Source organism: Salvelinus fontinalis, chromosome 9 (genome assembly GCF_029448725.1).
Source record: "Salvelinus fontinalis isolate EN_2023a chromosome 9, ASM2944872v1, whole genome shotgun sequence".
Taxonomy (NCBI): domain Eukaryota; kingdom Metazoa; phylum Chordata; class Actinopteri; order Salmoniformes; family Salmonidae; genus Salvelinus; species Salvelinus fontinalis.
Window position 1 is genome coordinate 35,209,616 of NC_074673.1, and position 18,927 is coordinate 35,228,542.

Sequence of the window (18,927 nt, forward strand, 5' to 3'; positions counted from 1 at the left end):
GACTCCTTCATTCATTCTCCAATCTCTGTGAACCTTTCTAAAAAGGCTTTGAAATGGCCAAGCGATTAACCAGGCTGCATTCTCAACATCTGTAAGAGGTTCATCTGTGCAGCAGAGATCGTGGGCTCAGGCCCTCCCTCCGTGCCCCTATGGAAAAAGCGGCCTGCCAGAATGAGCAATGATGCTGAGGGCCCTGATTATTAGGATTAATTGTCTTTTAGCCGTGCAGTGGAGCAAGTGTGCCAGGATAAAGCAAGGTGGAAATAATAAAGGCCTGTGAGTAGTCAACGTGTTTTCCTTCAAGCCACCCTTCACGAGACGGTTGTTTTAAGGTCCTTCGTCTGTCATCGCCAATGAGAATGGCGTTAAGAAAACTTCTCTTCGAAAATGACAATGAGCTGTGAAGTAAAGCTTTTCACTGGGGTATACTGTACTTACAGTCATGTAAGGGATGACTGGGTTTTTAGCAAATATCAAAGATTTAGAGTAAAAAGCTTTATAGTGGGTGGCCCTCTACCTGCATACCTGCCAGGGTAACACCCAGGGGTATGTCTTAAGTGATGTGATCTGTGCTCTTTGTTATGTTCCCTTGACCTCCTATACATCACTGATAGTAATTATCATACATGGGACAAGCTCCCCCTATCACTAGCATGTAGCTGCCTGGCATGATGTAATGCTACATGACAAAGATTCATATGTTTTAGAAAAACAGAATGAAATGATTGTTTTCATTTCCTCCACATTTTAGGTGGGTTGGTGTCTGGGGTAGGCCATAGTGGAGGTGCTTTCAAGCTTCTGTTGAGGTAGAGCGCACCTGGAATGTCCTAAGATAAACACATACAGAGGAGCCTGTCAAGACCTTTTATATTACAATATTTTTATTAGCAAGCTCAGTGAGGATAATGTGAAAAGGTTGCTGTTTGTCAGTGTACAACAAAAATTATGACAGCTATGCTGTCACCCAACACTGACCTCTTAAAACTAATGGGGATTTTGGATTCAGTTTGCCTTACATTTCGGTAATGGATATGTCTATCTACTATTGAAGTGTTTGTTTTATCTTTACTCCAACATTTTTTGAAACCCATAATGTGGTAAAGTTGTTTTGGTTACACCTCCTCAAAGTCAAACAGACCTGATTTCAGGGGAAGTTACAAATAGATACCTGACTGCAAACAAAGCACCCAAACAGCTGTCACTTGCAGGCATGTTCATTCATCATTATTAGATAATAAGTAGGGAATAGCCCCTGAAAGCCTCTATTACCTTTATGTACTCTGCACAAGTGTACCACCGATAACAGATGCGGCTGGACCCAATGTAAAATGAAATTGCTTTTTATATTGGTTGCAATTAATGGCTGTTAGAAGCAGTGCAGCTCAGTGCATTTGAGGATGTGTCCTATCGACTCCTCCAGGGAGGAACCTATCAGCTCACGGGCCTCTGACTGCATGCAAACTATTCTAATCTGTTCACTTTCAGACAAGCCCCTTTGAATAACTATCAAAAACTTTCCGTTTGATGATGGAATATCTGTCAACAGGGTGTCATTAATGTTGTACATGATTAAGTGTATTTAGGACACTTGTCAAACTAAGTTTGGAGGTGTCCCTGGTTTTTGCACAGGCAGAACGTTTCACCCACCCCAGGATTATATTTGTATATATGTTTTTAGGAAACTTGGCCCTGATAATTATATTGTAAGTGCTCTGGCATTCAACGACATGCTTGACATGGAATTTCTCTCAAGGTGACAGGGTTTTAGTTCATTTCATTTTGACTAATCATTGTTGTCTGTTTCATTAATTACATTAAAATGTATACCTGTCCACTTCTATATATCCTTTACAATATTACCCTGTTAGTGTATGCATGATATTTCACATTTTACAATCCTTGTGTCATCCTTGAGCATTTGTAATACTGTGTTTTCCCATTTGAAAGGCCGGTTTAGTTGTCTTTGTAATTCTGATTCGTTTTTTCTGTTTTCTTTTAGTGTTTGCAGATACCTCTGGGCCACAGCAAATCTCCCAACGGCCTCGGCTGTGACAATATGTTGGTTGAAAATAAGTCATAGGAGAAATCCCTTTGATTCTGGGGTACAACTCAGAATCTTGCATTGCCTTGGGTGAGAACACAGAGGAGGAAGATAGAGGTACAGTACAATGGAGGCACTGAACATGAACTAATCAGTGCTTTGGGGATATATTTGTCCCTCTTCGACTTTCAAGGGAGGGAGACTTTTTGAAGTTGTTTCTCATCCACAACATATCTTCCCTGCAGCACTTCTTCTTCATACTTCCAATAATAGTGACTGGTTCAAATGCCAAATTGTGCATTGCTCTGACATATTGCCCACACCATGTGGTATCATCAGAGTATAATGTGTGTGTGTGTGCATGTGAATATGTGTATGTGTATATTAGGATGGCTGATGGCAGTCTACCAGATAGTCACGAACCTAGAGGACTACATTTACCATTTCAAAGATGCCTGTTTTTCGGAAGTTTACACACACACTCTCATACAAGCACACTCCCACACGCTTCTTCCTCAGCTTGTCAATGTGCAACGTGGGTTGCGGAGGCTTTGCACGAACAGATGGGAGGAACAAACCGGCGTAAAATAAAGTTAAACTAGAAAAAAATGACTATGCGAGTGGCGTGGCCGCCCTTTGTTTGCCAGGAAGGTGATCCTCAGCATCTGGGGATGATGGAACGCATGATTAAAATGACCAGAGGGAATGATTAATATCTCCTTAAAGCACACACTTCCAGCTTATCAATCATCTCATTACTCTAGAAATGTTAATTGTGTGAGGGGAGGGGCCCCTGAACCATGAAAAGTAGCCCACCCCTCGACATGTTTACTTACACAACAGAACAGACCCAATAACTCTACATGTGCATATCCCACCACTCATTTCACATGCAATATCTTAAAGCATGAGCATTGTACAGTATATTGCACATTATTTGCAGTTACTTCAAGGGGAGACATGTTTACATATTCCATGTTGTCATTGTAACAACGTATTGTATTGCTAATGTTTCTACTTCCACTAAAGAGTTTATTCTATCAGAGTACCTTGTAGAAGGAAACAGGATTACACCAAAGTTGAAAACCTACAATGATCAACTATAGTAAATTGCTGCACTGCAGTGTAATAAAATGTAAGCGCTATGACAACTAACCCTAATATATTTAAATATTTAAATAAATGATGCAGTGTTTGCCATGTATGTGTAGGCTGTGTGTGTGTATGAAGATGATTTAAACAGTTAGCCATGGTGAGTGTGTTCGTGGTGAGAAGACTGGAGGTAGGGGTCCCTGTGCCTACGGTGGCCTGGCTTGCCCTTGCCTCGCCTCCCTCCCCCTGGCTGCCGGTGTGTCCTACTCTCTGCCCTCTCTGCTCCGCTGCGCTCGCCCCCTCCCCCCTTCCCACCTCTCCCTGCGTGCCTGCGCTGCCTGAGCCAGCTGCTCCTACTTCATCTTCAGCAGCGTCACCAGGCGGGGTATTAATCATGTTTTTCGAGGGGGACACTCCGCTATTTATCTCCCTGACACTTCCAGCATTCAGAGGCCCGTTGCTGGGCACAGCCCATTGAGTAGTAAGATTACACATTACCTCGCTCCATTGCCTCTCCCTGCCCTCTCCATTGACTGGCTGTTCAACAGTGGCATCGCGCTTGCACGATCGGACATAATTTATGCCTTACATGTATAAAAAATACTCCCCTGTTTTCTTTTTCTTTTTTTTCTATCCCTTTTAACTTGAGCTTAAGTGTAGCATGTGCATTTGTAATGGTAATCATATGTCTGGGCTCCTTTATACGTACAGTACGAGGCATACTTACATGCTACTTTTGTATTTGCTTCACATGGAGAGTACATTCAGAGTGTTAGTTCAAAGATATTTGAACCTTGACAAGTTAAGATGCTCTATGACAATATACTAGTGATGGATTCAATTTCCTCATGGTTTAGAATAGGGCTTAGAAGTATTGTAGCTATTTGAAATAGCTTATAGCCTACTAATATCCTTTCTTACCTTATCATAGGGCTCCTGATTGTCACAGTGGTCTAAGGCACAGCATCTCAGTGCAAGAGGTGTCACTGCAGTCCCTGGTTCAAATCCAGGCTGCATCACATCTGGCTGTGATTGGGTGGTGCACAGTTGGCTGGGGTAGGCCGTAATTGTAAATAAGAATATGTTCTTAACTGACTTGCCTAGTTCAATAAAATGACATCCAACAACAGAATGACATATTGGCAACATAATTCCAATATTATTGGAGGGATCACAGTATGGTAGCTCAACAGCTTTGAAATGTGTATTCTTTGCTACATTGATGAGAGTGGTGAAATGCTAATGCTTAGCTACATGTTTGTTCCACCTCAAAAAGCACAAGAAAGAGGATTTGGACACCCACCATCTCAGACTGTTCTGAAATCATTTCTGTTGTTAGAAACAGATAAGGTTAGCATTTCTGCAACATTATGTCCATTTGCACTTATAGGATTCATATAATATTCAATAATTATAGTACCTAACGTCTTATTTGGACCCAACTTTTTTTCTAACAATGAGTAAGACATGGGGAATCCAAAGAAGTGGTCAAAAGCTATCCACGACCTCCCACACCCTGCGCCAATCCCACCCCAACAACAAGTATTCAGTATCAGTTCTCTATGTTTGACAAGTAGTATGAGCTCAGAGAAATTAGTCATTGGGTTTATGTCCCATCCTACACTCTGACCACTAGATGATGCTATTCCTGCTATTAGGTGATTCTTTTTTAAAGAATCCCCCAATTGTTAGAGAGAGTTCATTCAAATTACAAAATGGCATGTTGGTTGTCTTACCCTGTAAGCAGTGGACCAGGTATGACAGCAACCCATGCTTTGGTTTTGTTTACCTGGCCACTGCACTAGTGTATTTTATACGAGTACAATTGCTCAGAGAAAGAGATTTTGTTTACATATTTTTTATAAAAATTATTGACGCCCCTGTTTTCAATACCTTTGAGCCGTTACAAAAATGTTTTATGAGTTGGAGAACACATTGGGAGGGATCTTATACCATTCCATCATAAAGAATCCTTCCAGATCCTTGATATCCTTCTTCTGCGCTTATGGACTGCCCTCTTCAATTCAAACCACTGGTTTTCAAATAGTTTCAAGTCTAGAGACTGAGATGGCCATTGCAAAATGCTGATTTTGTGGCCAATTATCCATTTCTTTGTGGATTTTGATGCGTGCTTGAGGTTATTGTCTTGCTGGAAGATCCAAGTTTCAGCCTCCTGGCAGAGGCAACCAGGTTTTTGGCTGAAACATCCTGGTGCTGGCTAAAGTTCATCATGCCGTTCTCTCTCTCCATCTCTCAATTTCTAACAAAGTATTTCTTCTCATGTGTCAGTATCTTCAAGTTCAGAATCGTGTCAAGGGGTCTCACATTGGCCTCATCCATCTCAGTATGCAAGACTCAGTAAACTAAGGAGGGAGTTAAAAATAGCATACTGTACAGTGTGAAAAAGACATCCACAGTCTGATGAGCTGTTTATTTTAGGGATTGGGATATCAGAGACAAGACTCACTTTCCACTCACTAATACCACCTGATAATGTGGAATTTTTGTAATTATGTATTGGTAATTTGCCCTTCAGGTATCTTGTATATCTTGGTGGAGAGATTGAGGGGTGATAGGTGGCTATTAACAAACTAAAACAACCCCTGGGCAGTCAGTGAAGGACCGAAGGAGACCTGTGTTTTTCTTCTCCCCCCGCCTCCTTTCTTGCCTCTCATATTTCCTTTCTATACTGTAGTTCTAAACCAAAGCTCAGACTTTAGAGACGAGTAGAGGGGGCGGAAAACTTAGATAGAGAAAATAAATGCTTGCCATCCTATCAGTATGTGGGCATGCTGTATCACTACTTAATTGTAGCTAACTGTTTTGGGTTTCTATTTTGGCCTGGGGACTCCAATGGGCCTCAAGAGAAGTGATTACAGTCAAAGAGAAAATCCAATCCATGTTTTTTTCCCTCTTTTTCTCAACACTCCCTGGGGACTTGTTTGCAAACACATATGGTTCAGATTCCAGGTGTGAAATAGGCTTAAACACCAGTTATTTTATGGTGTAAACACTGGAGAAATATTTTCAGACTTGTAACTACTTAGCATAGATTAGCCTTGCCTATACATTTCTCCTACATTAACTGCACACAATGGTTTTACAACACACCTTAATGTCATAGTTTTAAAACTGAGGACTCCCAGTCCCGCTGCTTAGGCCAGTTGTTTTATGGGAGTCCAACCACAGCCCTCCCCTCTTCCACTCCCCCTCTCCCTCCTCCCCTCTCCAGGCCCCTGCTGCCAGTGGTCCAGGCTTGCTGGGTTAATATGAAACAGGAAATGGCAGCATCAAGGCTGAGGGGTGTAATGTCTGCTTACACTGCCTGTAATTGGTTGACTTCAGAACCATGAGGAGTAGGTGTAAGTGGTTGTGGGGGCTATGGGGTAGGGGGCTAGCACCACTTCATAAAGCTACCATAAGACAGCTATAGCCTAAGACTAAACACAGCTAAGTAAGAAAATATAGTACCTTATTTGTCTCATATTCTATGTATCTTATATTTTTTGTTTTTATATGTTTTTCTGTTGTGATCTAGAGACAAATAATGTGCAAAATATTATCATCTCCCCGCAATATTATCAGTAAGATTTACCCACACCTGTCAAAGTATTTATTTTTATTTTCATTTTAGTGTGTGTATGTTTGGGTTGTCTGTCACTTGGTATTTGGTTGTAACTGTCATCTCTGAACATAAGTTAACCATCAGTCACAATGTCATTTCTCATAACACTGTTGGCTTCTGTGTAGATGGTGGCTCTTACATGAAAGGCCTGGACTCCTCTCAAAAACCTGGGAAATGGAGCTCGGAATATAGGACTGATAACAAGACTTTGGCTTCAAACAAGTAAAACATCAAATACTTCAGCAGTGTGTGTGTGCGTGCGATGAGTGTGTGCAAGCGCATGTGTGCGTGGCTGCGCGTATGTTCACCCACAGACATTTGTGTGTCTTTACAGCCAAACCCACCCATCTTGAGCTCTAATGACACAGGCTGTTGTGGTTGAGGCCATGGGATTTGGACATACATTCACCTTACTTTTGATGAACAGAAATTGAGACCAGAAGAAAGGGGACAACATTTGGACCAGGGATTCACCAAAGGGAATAAGATGAAAAGGGAAGGCCTAGATGGGGGTAGTGAAAATACTGTCATGACCAACAGAGTGGCCCATTCATCTGCTGTAATTCAGGGCATTAGTGCCTTGTATAGGATCAGCATTGTCAAGGCTACAAACAAGACTTGTTATAGACTTCAGTAGTTCTTTAGATGTGTTCCACTGCATTCTTTCATGTAGTACATTTCACAGTACAATCCTAGTAGCTTTCATTGTTGTGGTATGATAGTAATAGCAACATTACTATCAAAAGGATCATCATAGGATGTACTGTAATGTTTCAGCAGTAATACAGAATATTGTCCATGAATCTGGTTTTACTATAGATATTGTACATTCCACAAAATAACAGATATATTTATAAACATAATAATTTGCCTTCCTGAAGTTAACCCGGTCATTTGTCTGTGATTAAGCTGGGGAATTTGTGTCTCTACCCCAATGCTCTGACCTTAAGAGTAATAGTTCCAATAATAAAGTCTTGCCATGATGAATCACCTCTATCTGGTGCTGAGTCCTGGAGGACTGGTGATATTCTATCTCCAAATTTCCTATTGATTCTGATCATACTCTGTAAAGTTGTGGCATGACCTCTCTTTAGAATTCTCTCCGCCATGCTGTCTCTGTGCATCTGAGCCTCTCCTCAGTGGGAAGACTCATTAATGCTTTTGCAAGTGGCTTTATTGCAATGTCTCATTTTTGGACTCTATGATTGATTGTTGACATAGAAATAGATTGGAATAGCTCTCTCCTGTGATTGTTTTGTTAATCAACTACAGACTATCCATTACTAAAGGCGTTTTTTGTTTTCCCAGAATGCTTGATCCCTGTCTATATCAAGTCTATTTTATTTTCAGTCCACATTTAAAAACACAGCCAACGACTCCTGAAAGTCATATCAGCAATGGATTTACCTTTATGTATGTTAAGGCAGTCAATGTCGTTCTCCTCCTCAGACGAGGAGGAGCATGGATCAGACCAAGATGCGGAGAGGTAAGTGTTCATGATTTAATGAAAATAACAGGAAAACACTACAAACTACAAAACAACAAACGTGACATACCTCAAAACAGTCCTGTGTGGTCCAACCACTGGCACAGGAAACAAACACCCACAAAACACCAGTGAAACCCTGGCTGCCTTTGTATGACTCTCAATTAGAGACAAACAATACACACCTGTCTCTAATTGAGAATCATACCAGGCCGAACACAAAACCCCACATAGAAATACAAACATAGACAAACCCACCCAACTCACGCCCTGACCAACTAAAATGAATACAAAACAAAGGAAAACAGGTCAGGAACGTGACAGAACCCCCCCCTTAAGGTGCGAACTCCGGGCGCACCAGCACAAAGTCTAGGGGAGGGTCTGGGTGGGCGTCTGTCCACGGTGGCGGCTCTGGCGGTGGACGAGGTCCCCACCCCACCATAATCAATCCCCGCTTCTTTATCCCCCTCCCAATGACCACCCTCCCACTAACCCCACCTAAATGAAGGGGCAGCACCGGGATAAGGGGCAGCACCGGGATAAGGGGCAGCACCGGGACAAGGGGCAGCACCGGGACAAGGGGCAGCACCGGGACAAGGGGCAGCACCGGGACAAGGGGCAGCACCGGGACAAGGGGCAGCACCGGGACAAGGGGCAGCACCGGGATAAGGGGCGGCAGGTCCTGGCTGAGGGACTCCGGCAGGTCCTGGCTGAGGGACTCCGGCAGGTCCGGGCTGAGTGGCAGCTCCGGACTGTAGGGCAGCTCCGGACTGTAGGGCAGCTCCGGACTGTAGGGCAGCTCCGGACTGTAGGGCAGCTCCTGACTGTAGGGCAGCTCCTGACTGGCGGGCAGCTCCTGACTGGCGGGCAGCTCCTGACTGGCGGGCGTCTCTGGCAGCTCCTGACTGGCGGGCGTCTCTGGCAGCTCCTGACTGGCGGGCGTCTCTGGCAGCTCCTGACTGGCGGGCGTCTCTGGCAGCTCCTGACTGGCGGGCGTCTCTGGCAGCTCCTGACTGGCGGGCGTCTCTGGCAGCTCCTGACTGGCGGGCGTCTCTGGCAGCTCCTGACTGGCGGGCGTCTCTGGCGGCTCCTGACTGACGGACGGCTCTAGCGGCTCCTGACTGACGGACGGCTCTACTGGCTCGGGACAGACGGGCGGCTCTAATGGCTCGTGGCAGACGGCTGACTCAGATGGCGCTGGGCAGACAGATGGCTCAGACGGCGCTGGGCAGACAGATGGCTCAGACGGCGCTGGGCAGACAGATGGCTCAGACGGCGCTGGGCAGACAGATGGCTCAGACGGCGCTGGGCAGACAGATGGCTCAGACGGCGCTGGGCAGACAGATGGCTCAGACGGCGCTGGGCAGACAGATGGCTCAGACGGAGCTGGGCAGACGGGCCGTTCAGGCACCGCTGGGCAGACGGCAGACTCTGGCCGGCTGAGACGCACTATAGGCCTGGTGCGTGGTACCGGAACTGGAGGTACCGGGCTGAGGGCACGCACCTCAGGGCGAGTGCGGGGAACAGGAACAGGGCACACTGGACTCTCGTGGCGCACTCTAGGCCTGGTGCGTGGTACCGGAACTGGAGGTACCGGGCTGAGGGCACGCACCTCAGGGCGAGTGCGGGGAGAAGGAACAGTGCGTCCAGGGCTCTGGAGACGCACAGGAGGCTTTGTGCGTGGTGCCGGAACTGGAGGCACCGGGCTGGAGACACGCACCATAGGGAGAGTACGTGGAAGAGGAACAGGGCTCTGGAGATGCACTGGAAGCCTGGTGCGTGGTGTAGGCACTGGTGGTACTGAGCTGGGGTGGGAAGGTGGCGCCGGATATACCGGACCGTGAAGGAGGACACGTGCTCTTGAGCACCGAGCCTCCCCAACCTTACCAGGTTGAATGGACCCCGTAGCCCTGCCAGTGCGGCGAGGTGGAATAGCCCGCACTGGGCTATGCAGGCGAACCGGGGACACCACCTGTAAGGCTGGTGCCATGTACACCGGCCCGAGGAGACGTACTGGAGACCAGATACGTTGGGCCGGCTTCATGGCACTCGGCTCGATGCCCAACCTAGCCCTCCCAGTGCGGCAAGGTGGAATAGCCCGCACTGGGCTAAGCACGCGTACTGGGGACACCGTGCGCTTTACCGCATAACACGGTGTCTGACCAGTACGACGCCCTCTTACTCCACGGCAAGCCCGGGGAGTTGGCTCAGGTATCCAACCCGACTTCGCCACACTCCCCTTTAGCCCCCCCCCAAGAAATTCTTGGGTGAGCCTCTCGGGCTTCCAGCCTCTCATACGTGCTGCCTCCTCAATCCACCGCTCCTGGGCTGTGGCTGCCTTCTTCACCTCCCGAGAGCGGCGATTCTCTCCAACCCTTCCCCAGGGTCCGTTTCCGTCCATGATCTCCCAAGACCATTCCTCCTGTGTCCAGTGCCTTAGTTCTTTCTCTCTCTCCTCAATCCGCTTGGTCCTGTTGTGGTGGGTGTTTCTGTTAAGGCAGTCAATGTCGTTCTCCTCCTCAGACGAGGAGGAGCATGGATCAGACCAAGATGCGGAGAGGTAAGTGTTCATGATTTAATGAAAATAACAGGAAAACACTACAAACTACAAAACAACAAACGTGACATACCTCAAAACAGTCCTGTGTGGTCCAACCACTGGCACAGGAAACAAACACCCACAAAACACCAGTGAAACCCTGGCTGCCTTTGTATGACTCTCAATTAGAGACAAACAATACACACCTGTCTCTAATTGAGAATCATACCAGGCCGAACACAAAACCCCACATAGAAATACAAACATAGACAAACCCACCCAACTCACGCCCTGACCAACTAAAATGAATACAAAACAAAGGAAAACAGGTCAGGAACGTGACAATGTATTAAAGTTAGCGTTTGTTTTTCAAGAAGTAGTTAATATTGTTTCTGTCTCAAGTAAGTTTAAGAAGCTATTAGAAGTAGATGGAATATATACTGTGTGCACAACAGATAGAAAGTTACTGTCAAATTATTCTTAATAGTTTTCTACGCTTTGTTTTCAATGTTTAATTATTCTTTACTTTGCTTTTATGTTTTCTTTGTATGTGCGTGTATAACATTTTTCTTAAATATTTCATATTTCTTAAATCATATTTTAATCAGCAATTTATTGAATTATTAAAAGCAAGTACATCTGCTTGTTTAATCAGTGTAATTGAGGTGTGTGTTTAAGGGGTTGTTCATTACGGGCTCTGTAATGAAATAACTCATGCCATTTCATTTGTATTTTTTTAATTTTATTTAGTTAGTGACCATTTGCCTTAATGTGATAAAAATTTGATGAAAAATATGCATCCTTTTTTCTGGTGTATTTACGCAATAATATTCAAGTATGGATCAAATAGAGAAAAACACAATCGAATGTATGATGGTCAAGTCCTCTTAGTTCTTCATAATTAACTACTGCTGTGTTCCTTCTATTGAATTATACAAGACCCCCTCATAGCACTATTAATATCTTTCATCAGTGTTGTATTAAACAGTACATTTGTCCTCAGCATGAATTAGAATGGATATGTTCATTTGAACTTCACCGTTGAGATTGGAATTACAATCCAGCAAAGGGAGAAAAATCATTGATCGCTTATTGCTGTCCCAAAAGGGTCCACCGGTGAGGTAAAATTAGGAAGCCCTTAAACTCTGCAATTGGCAATAATGAGCTATCATTACTCAAATTACAACAAGCACTGATTGGGTTTATAGTAATGAAGAAAACAACATGATCAATCATCATCAAGGGCCCTGGCCGTTATGCGTGAGCCCAGGCCGTGTGCAGTGTGGAACCCAGTGTGGCTGCTGGAGCAGGGATCCATCTATAGGGGCCAGGCTGGAGCAAGTCAGTGGGGTACACATCCATCCTCCATGATCAAACTCTCTGACTGTATGGGACACAACAACTTTGCTGGCATTCACTGTTCTCACCCGTACCATACAGTAATTAGTAAATTATACGCTAACTGTATTTGATAGATTATTGTATGGAGGATTTAGTCAGGATTCATTTGGGTCTGTGCTCATCAGTAAATCCTAATCCATGGAATTTGCAATGTGTTTATGTTCATAATGTATCAAAACCTTTTGGAGAAAAGCTCTTGATATGGCCTTTATTATTGCCGGAGTTTAAAATGAATTTTAAAGAATAGAAAACGATGAAATGAATAGCTAATTTTTTATAATCCCACTTTTATAGAATAGAGCAGAAGAGAGCACTTGTACCACCTATTATCATTCTAATACCCTGCTGCATTTACTTGCTGACAAAAGGGTTTTCTAAAGTAAGTAGTCTTGAGGAAAGGGAAGTCATTTACGCCCATGGTTCATCATAGATGCTCTATGAATATAAGAGACCCACATAGTACAGCAAATCTAAGGAATATATGCAGATGGCCAAAAGTAATCCCTGTGGTGATTAGGAACTATTAAGTGATGAATTATGTGACGAATGACTAGAGAAAGTAAGTGTAGGTGTGTGTGTTTGTGTGTGTACACGTTCTACTATACTTGTGAGTGCCAGAAGTCCTCACAAGAATAGTAAACCAACTAAAATTCAGAGAAGTGAGGACATTTTGACGGTCGTCACTTGTAAAAAGGCTATTTTAGGCTCAGGGGTTAGGTTTAGGGTTAGAATAGAATAAGGATTATGAGTTAGGGTTAAGGTTAAGGTAAGGGTTAGGTTTATGGTTAGGGAAAATAGGATTTTGAATGGGAATCAATTGTTGGTCCCCAAAAAGTCTTCACAAGTATAGTAAGACTTGCGTGTGCGTGCGTGAGAGCTCACATCAATGTCGTATAATATGCCTCGCCATTTCATGTTGCTGTTTTCTTGTTGACTGCATTGTGAGATGAACCCTACTTCTCCCCATTCAGCTCCTCCAATGTGGTGAAGCAATCGGTAGACCTACACCAGCAAAGTTGTATTGCTGATCCAATCCCTGCACATATTCACTGTGCATAAAAGCTCCTAAAGTTGCCTACCATCAATGATGAGGTCTCATTTACACAAATTACTCTGAACGCTGATTAGGTATTATCTAACGGCAAGGGCCACCTCGATCAATCATCATCAGCCCATGGAGCGTCAATGGACATCGAAAGGTTAACCCAGATCTAGGAGGCCCCTGGCAGTGTCAGCAGAATCAGTGAGGGAGGGCCTCTATGCTGTCGATAGAGCAGCCAGACAATTAGGTAATGATTCAAATAGCAGCACCTAGGAGTCAATAAGAAAATGAGCCATCCCGGCATAATTTGAGAATGATTTGTTTACCAATCTATACAGCCGTAGAAGAAAGTCACTGAAGTGCAATGTATTAAATGCAGGTTCTTAGGCTCGGCCATTACCAAATTCCTGAAGTGCTCTCCTGCATGTGTTCAGAAGTGAATACAGAGCAGGTAGGCTCACTCTGGGCCTATGGATACAGGCTAATGCATGATCTACCACCATTATGGTTTTCAAGGGTGGTGTTCTTACTGTCTACAATGACACGGTAGTGGTTTGAATAGTTTCATCATAAGGTCCGACCACAGGGGTTGTAAATGCTACTGATTTGTCATTATAAAACTAACGAATGCACCATAGAATTGAAATGGCTTCGAAGCATTCTCTAGGAGGGTTCATATTATATCCCAATGTTTTGGGTGTCTATTCTACAAGTTGAAAACAGGTTTCATCTATTTCACATACTGCCATTATATTGGCTCGCATCTTGCATCATTGTCTTGTATCTTTTCCAGTTTCAGGTGTATGGGGAAAGTTTGTGTAAATTCAAGTGTACTGAGTGTCTGTGTGCTGTGTGTCATCTGTGTAGGCGGAGTGTTTATGTAGTCATATATCAGAGCCACATAAACATGGGTCAGAGATGTTCAGAGCCTCTGTTGTCTCCAAAAAACAGCTGTTAGTTTTCTATGAAACATTGGTGATAATGTCAACTTGTGGCAGGAGACAATAAACAGGTTGTGGACTGATAATAAAGATGGATGGATAATGGTGAGATGCCTCTGTTTTTAGAGTGTGTGGAAGTTGAAGGAGAGAGAAGAACAAGAGGCCTATGCTACAGTAGAACAGAGATGTTGGCCTGATAGACTGTATGCAGAAGCTATTTGCTGGTTGCCGACTCAGGGTTTGAATATATTCTCTTGGAAAACCAAGAAATAGGCGTAGATTCTTGTAGGCGTACACACGCGTGAGTATTTCAGTGCAAAAGAGATAAAATGAGTTATTCAAACCAAAGGTCTGTAAAATTCCTGACATTTGCCCAAGCAATCCAGAGTATTGCATGCAAATAAAGATAGACTATATCCTAGCAATGGACCAATCTTTTACATGAACTTACATTTTCTCTCTACTTTCAAAGAATGCCAGGTTTGTGTTAGTTTTCTATTGGTGTTATTCTTTGTAATCATCATAACTCATCACAGTCATGAGTTGTACATTCAGGGAATGGCCTCATCACTGGTTAAGCCAACTCTAGGTTGATTTGAATAAGGAAATGAAATCACATCTCTTTCCTTCCTTGGCCTTCCATTGTGTGTCTATCACTTACTAGGGACAGAATAGGAACACGTCCCTTAATTTAGAAAATTATTTGCACTGAGTTGCTGAGAACAGATAGCAAATAAGAGCCAATCGTGAAGAGAATGAGAGTTCAGTCTCCTAGAACACCCTTGCATAAAATGCACTTTCTCGCTCTACAAAAATGTATATTTACATGTAATAGGTTATGCAACCTTGGATGGTTCTGTTAAACTGATTCATTTTGTTTGTTTGTTTCCCTCTTGGCCACAACAAAATGGTAATAACAATTTGATGGAAACCTTGTTTTACATTTCCATGTACATTTTGTTTGTGAGCGACACATGTCTAGCCCTGATATCACCTGGTACTGTTTAACAAGTCTTACCAAAGGCTCATGTACCACTAAACCACAATCCTAAATCTCACCTCACAACCCTGCACCCACTACATTACATCTAGTTCAAGTCAAACATTTGCTCTTAGGAAAGCCTGTTACCCGTATCAGCTGGTGGTCCCTGGTATACATCTACCCCATAAGTCAGGAGTGTGGGACATGCTGTGTGTATCCCCTAATACAAATTAACTCCTTTGGCTAGGTCCGGCAAATTGATAATAGCTTATTGCAGTGAACAAACAGAGCAGGGTTCTTATCTAATGGATAGCAGTAAGGCATGGCAGTGTTATGATGAAGCACACAAGGCCCATTGCCTCTGGATCGAGGGGAGTGCTGTCTCACGAATGGGATTAACACATGTCCCCCACAGCCAAGTTGCATGCAGCTCCCCGTCTCTGGAGCTGTAGGGTTACAAGTGTTATTACTCTCACCTTTTAGAAAGGCTTTAGACAGAGAGATTATTAAATTAACCACAGGCCACTGCTTTTGTATCCATAAGTACGTAAGCCACTCTTGGGGCCATGCTCTCTGTATCTTAAGATGCGAAATCTAAAGCCTGTGTTGCACAGAGGAGCCAGCAGGTTTGCACCTGTAGTTGCCTTTTTGTCGAATGCCACCCTGCTCTTTAGATCCAATGTAACTCTGTTCCCCCTGAAATGACAGACTTAATAGTACACAATAGGTAGAATAGTATATTATAGATACAGTTGAAGTCGGAAGTTTACATACACCTTAGCCAAATACATTTAAACTCAGTTTACAATTCCGGACATTTAATCCTAGTAAAAATGCCCTGCTTAGGTCAGTTATGATCACCACTTTATTTTAAGATGGTGAAATGTCAGAATAATAGTTGAGAGAATTATTTATTTCAGCTTTTATTTCTTTCATCACATTCCCAGTGGGTCAGAAGATTACATACACTCAATTAGTATTTGGTAGCATTGCCTTTAAATTACTTAACTTGGGTCAAACGTTTCGGGTAGCCTTCCACAAGATTCCACAATAAGTTGGTTGAATTTTGGCAAATTCCTCCTGACAGAGCTAGTGTAACTGAGTCAGGTTTGTAGGCCTCCTTGCTCGCACACGCTTTTTTACTTCTGCACACAAACTTTCTATAGGATTGAGGTCAGGGCTTTGTGATGGCCACTCCAATATCTTGACTTTGTTGTCCTTAAGCCATTTTGCCACAACTTTGGAAGTATGCTTGGGGTCATTGTCCATTTGGAAGACCCATTTGCGACCAAGCTTTAACTTCCTGACTAATGTCTTGAGATGTTGCTTCAACATATCCACGTATTTTTCCTCCCTCATGATGCCATCTATTTTGTGAAGTGCACCAGTCCCTCCTGCAGCAAAGCACCCCCACAACATGATGTTGCCACCCCCGTGCTTCACGGTTGGGATGGTGTTCTTCGGCTTGCAAGCCTCCCCCTTTTTCCTCCAAACATAACGAGTGTCATTATGGCCAAACAGTTCTATTTTTGTTTCATCAGACCAGAGGACATTTCTCCAAAAAGTACGATCTTTGTCCCCATGTGCAGCTGCAAACCATAGTCTGGCTTTTTTATGGCGGTTTTGGAGCAGTGGCTTCTTCCTTGCTGAGCGGCCTTTCAGGTTATATCGATATAGGACACGTTTTACTGTGGATATAGATACTTTCGTACCTGTTTCCTCCAGCATCTTCACAAGTTCCTTTGCTGTTGTTCTGGAATTGATTTGCACTTCTGGCACCAAAGTACGTTCATTTCTAGGAGACAGAACATGTCACTTACTAGGGACAGACTTCCATGAGACAGAACGCGTCTCCTTCCTGAGCGGTATGATGGCTGCGTGGTCCCATGGTGTTTATACTTACGTACTATTGTTTGTATAGATGAACATGGTACCTTCAGTGGTGGACGAACTTGTGGAGGTCTACAATTTATTTTCTGAGGTCTTGGCTGATTTCTTTTGATTTTCCCTTTATGTCAAGCAAAAAGCCACTGAGTTTGAAGGTAGGCCTTGAAATACATCCACAGGTATACCTCCAATTGACTCAAATGATGTCAATTAGCCTATCAGAAGCTTCTAAAGCCATGACATCATTTTCTGAAATTTTCCAAGCTGTTTAAAGGCACAGTCAACTTAGTGTATGTAAACTTCTGACCCACTGGAATTGTGATACAGTGAAGGATAAGTGAATGATAAGTGATAATCTGTCTGTAAACAATTGTTGGAAAAATTACTTGTGTCATGCACAAAGTAGATGTCCTAACCGACTTGCCAAAACTATAGTTTGTTAACAAGAAATTTGTGGAGTGGTTGAAAAACGAGTTTTACTGACTCCAACAAAAGTGTATGTATGTAAACTTCCAACTTCAACTGTAGGCAAACCTTGCAGATCTTACCTTTTTAATTTTGTTATTAGACTTCCATGAACCTCCTGCTGTCAGGAGAGTTTGTTTTATCTAGCGGAGATGCCTATACTTTAACATGAGAGAATGATTGGCAACATCCACTCACAGAAAACTGTACAGTTTATTGTCACAAGCATCCCTCTTTTGTCCCAGTACTTCAGCTGTGCTTTTCACATAGTGAATCCGCTAAATCATCGTCAATAAATAATTCTGATCATTTTCAGAGAAGACAGCTGTTTGTGTGTGACAGCTTTGTTGTCTTGACTCGCTGCATCCTGTCATTCTCACAGAGGGAGAAATTAGTTTTATACACCCTGACTGCCATCCAGGGAGTGGAGACATTTGCACATGAATCAATTGTTAACATCACTGTACTCAGACAACTCTGTGACAGCTCAAATACATTGAGAGATGTTGTTGTGCACTTTTTTCTTTGTACAGTAGCATCCAAAGTTTATGCAGGTATTTTTTTCAGGTCGTGATTCAGAGATGGAATATCAAGGTTATTGCATCACTATGAAAACACAAGTGCAGAAAGCTTCAGAATAATGGGCGTGAAGAGAACAGGAAACTAGATAAAACATTTTTATTTTTTCAAAATATCCCCTCTTTCAACAACTACTTCGAAGTGAGTCACTCAGATAATGATTGAGGCTCTTGTTACTCAAGATAACTGCTTGACATTTGCTAAATCAGTCAGTGTCAGTCTTACATACTAAATTTTCCATCAATTTGAAAGCTCTCTCCAACTTTGGCATTCTGCAATGTTCCGTTACTCAAGCAGGATTTGCTACTGTATCAATGAACAAAATATAAACTTGGTACTATAGAAAACATAAAGTATGTTTTTATTCCAGAAATAACATACAGTGCTTTCCATCCCTACAATCTGTTTGAAAATGATGATGGCAGTGTAGGGGAAAAACAACTCCATCAACTACTAGATGGTAGATATCAAGTCCTCCTTATGTCTTTTAAGCTTTTCATTGTGGTGAAATGTTCATCTTCCTCCTTAGTCCCATTTTGTAGCAGTCTTAGTGTAGGCTACAAGTATAAGCCTTAGTGTAGGCTACAAGTATAAGCCTTAGTGTAGGCTACAAGTATACGTCTTAGTGTAGGCTACAAGTAGCAGTCTTAGTGTATGCAACAAGTATACGTCTTAGTGTAGGCTACAAGTATAAGCCTTAGTGTAGGCTACAAGTATAATTCTTAGTGTAGGCTACAAGTAGGAGTCTTGATATAGGCTACAAGTATACGTCTTGATGTAGGCTACAAGTATACGTCTTGATGTAGGCTACAAGTATACGTCTTGATGTAGGCTACAAGTAGCAGTC

General features: G+C 43.2%; 1 long non-coding RNA gene across 1 annotated transcript in view; it reads left to right on the forward strand.

The window, feature by feature from the left end:
* LOC129862479 (uncharacterized) overlaps positions 1–18,927 on the forward strand; it is an 84,806-nt gene that overhangs the window by 19,733 nt on the left and 46,146 nt on the right. Inside the window, exon 2 of the long non-coding RNA XR_008760771.1 lies at positions 2,000–2,158. This is a non-coding gene — a long non-coding RNA (uncharacterized LOC129862479). The remainder of the gene's footprint in view (positions 1–1,999; positions 2,159–18,927) is intronic.